This window comes from Ranitomeya imitator, chromosome 3 (assembly GCF_032444005.1).
Source record: "Ranitomeya imitator isolate aRanImi1 chromosome 3, aRanImi1.pri, whole genome shotgun sequence".
In the NCBI taxonomy this organism is placed as follows: domain Eukaryota; kingdom Metazoa; phylum Chordata; class Amphibia; order Anura; family Dendrobatidae; genus Ranitomeya; species Ranitomeya imitator.
The window spans coordinates 378,736,586-378,739,465 of NC_091284.1; the positions used below are offsets into that span (position 1 = coordinate 378,736,586).

Consider the following 2,880-nt stretch of genomic DNA (forward strand, 5'->3'; position numbering starts at 1 on the left):
TTAAAATAAATAATAGGTTGTGATCACTTCTTTTAGATTTCTTGAGCCCTATCTATTGATTATGGTGCTCAAGAAATAAGGTTTTTTCAGTTTATTACACCTGTAGCAAGCAATAAAACCCTAGATAGATAGATAGATAGATAGATAGATAGATAGATAGATAGATTACATTACAGATTGAATACAATACAATGCTTTGCATGCTTAATTGAAAACAATGCACACATGAGCTATAGCAGAGTTGGTCAAGTTGAACCAAAATGCATTTGGCATTTGAAATGTGCAAACTTGACCCTGAAAAAACAAAATAAGGGAAAAAGAAGCAACAATAAAATTAACATTACAGGCCGAAAACACAACTTGCTTTGATTTCAATTGAATCGGTTTTTGGAAACCGGATCAGAGAAGGAGTGCACCATTCCCCGATATATTGCAATACCAGGTCAATGCGTGGCGTGGACCGAGCAAGCTCTTTTTCCAGCTCCCTGCTTTGAAAATCCATTTAACATATGGTCCCCAGATTGGGGAGGTATCAGATATTAAACTGATAAGAACAGGTGTTTTGATTGAAGCCACATCTAAGGCTCTGAAAAATGTGACCAAAGTCACACCAAAACAGCGCACAAGGCGAGGATTTCTGTGGACCTTTCCCAGAGGAGAATGTCCCCAATAAACCATCCCTGTCCCTACGAGCCAGAAGGCCACAGCGAGGGTCAGGGATCTTTAATGCTGTCCCTAGCCATTTTCGTGCTCCCTGCATCAGGGCTGGCTGCAGGTTTTTGAGGGCCCCGGGCGAAAGAGTCTCAGTGGGCCCCCCTTTAACACATACCACGATTCATGATCGCATATAACACAGCCCAAGTAGTATATAGCACAGCCACGTAGCATATAACAGCCCATATAGTATATAGCACTGCCACAAATTATATAACACAGCCCATGTAGTATATAGAACAGCCATGTAGTATATAGCACAGCCCACATAGCATATAACAGCCCATATAGTATATAGCACAGCCACTTAGTATATAACACGGCCCACGTAGTTTATAGAACAGCCATGTAGTATATAGTACAGCCCACGTAGCTTATAACAGCCCATATAGTATATAGCACAGCCACATATTATATAACACAGCCCATGTAGTATATAGAACAGCCATGTAGTATATAGCACAGCCCACGTAGCATATAACAGCCCATATAGTATATAGCACAGCCACATATTATATAACACAGCCCACGTAGTATATAGAACAGCAATGTAGTATATAGCACAGCCCACGTAGCATATAACAGCCCATATAGTATATAGCACAGCCACATAGTATATAATACGACCCATGTAGTATATAGCACAGCCAACGTAGCACATAACAGCCCACGTAGTATATAACACGGTCCACGTAATATATAGCACAGCCATGTAGTATATAGAACAGCCATTTATTATATAGAACAGCTGTGTAGTATATAGCACAGACATGTAGTATATAGCACAGCCTCCCTCCCCCCAAGAATGGCCCCATAGTCCAGTACTCACTTATAGTAAAAAAAAAAAAACACTCCTCACCTCTCAACGTTCCCGCGCTGCGCTGCTCCCTCCCTGCTCCGGTCTCGGCGGCTGCCGCTGCACTGCCTGACACACAGCGAGTGCGCAATGACGTCATCGCGCACCCGCAGCGGCAGTGTCAGAGGCAGAGTGGGGAATGATGGGAGAGGGAGCGTCAGGTGACGCTCTCTACTCCATCATTTGCTTTGAACTTTACCGGCAGACGCCGGTAAAGTTCAAAGCGGTGGCGGGGGAGTTGGCGCTTGCGACAGGCGGGCCCACCTGCCTCACAGGGGCCCCATAGCAGCTGCGTGATGTGCTGCTAGCTGAGGGCCCCTGGGGAAGAGGGGCCCGAGGCACTGGCAGCTGCCTGCCCCTAACGCCGGCCCTGAATGGGCCCCCCTGTCTCGCCAGGGTCCCGGCACTTGCCCGGGTATGCCGGTGCTTATGCCGGCCCTGCCCTGCATCCAAACAGTCTCTTACCCTAGTGGAGCTGGGAGTCCTGTTTCATGTTGGTTTCTCAGCCCCAAGCTGACTGGACCTTCGACCGTACTTATAGAAATTCCCCTTCCTGACCCGAAGGCCATGAATAGGGAGGTGTGCTCAAGAAAGTACGAAAGGCCACGTGCAGCGTGCTATGGAGTCCAAGACTTACCTGGGATATGACACCAAGTAAGCTCAGACTCCCACCAGGGCGACCACTTCTGGGGAACATTGCAACATAAGCCCCCACACTTACCCAACCTTCTGACTTCAATCCTGGGGGCCATGATTTCCACCAGATGCCTGTATGAACCACATGGCGTACTAACAACTGGACCAACCCAGTGTATATTGTGTATCGATGTACTAAAGTGGTAGGAGCGGGCCATCTTTTCTAAAGATTTGTTGTTGTTTTTTAAAGCCCGAGGTTGTGCTCTCCACCCAAGTGCATTTAAAAAGTGACTAAAAGTGACACAAAACAGTGCACTTGGATGCTGGTTTTGTAAAACCCTCTCCAACAGTAGAAGGTTCCCCAAAACCAATTCTGTCCCTCCGAACTAGAAGGCCACAGCAAGGGCCAGGAACTAAGTCATCCCCCTCAGCCTGAGCCAAGGGAGCCTCAGTCGCACTCCCAGCTTCTAACCAGTCTGCCACATAAGCCAGAGCTTGGAGTCTTTAACTGTCGCTCTCCTCCTGAAAGGGGAGAGACAGGGGGGAGCGGAACCTGATGGCCACACACTGCCCCCCTAAACCTATCAGAAGGGAACTGCATCCGACAAATCCAAGTGATGGATACACGTGAAAAAGTGAAACACAAACGGTGAAAAAAAATATGTTACAGTGAA

General features: G+C 47.2%; 1 non-coding gene across 1 annotated transcript; it reads right to left on the reverse strand.

The window, feature by feature from the left end:
* Positions 1 to 405: 405 nt before the first annotated feature.
* LOC138673312 (U2 spliceosomal RNA) lies at positions 406 to 597 on the reverse strand. Its single transcript, XR_011319954.1, has one exon. It is a non-coding gene; the product is annotated as a U2 spliceosomal RNA (small nuclear RNA).
* Between the last annotated feature and the right edge of the window lie 2,283 nt (positions 598 to 2,880).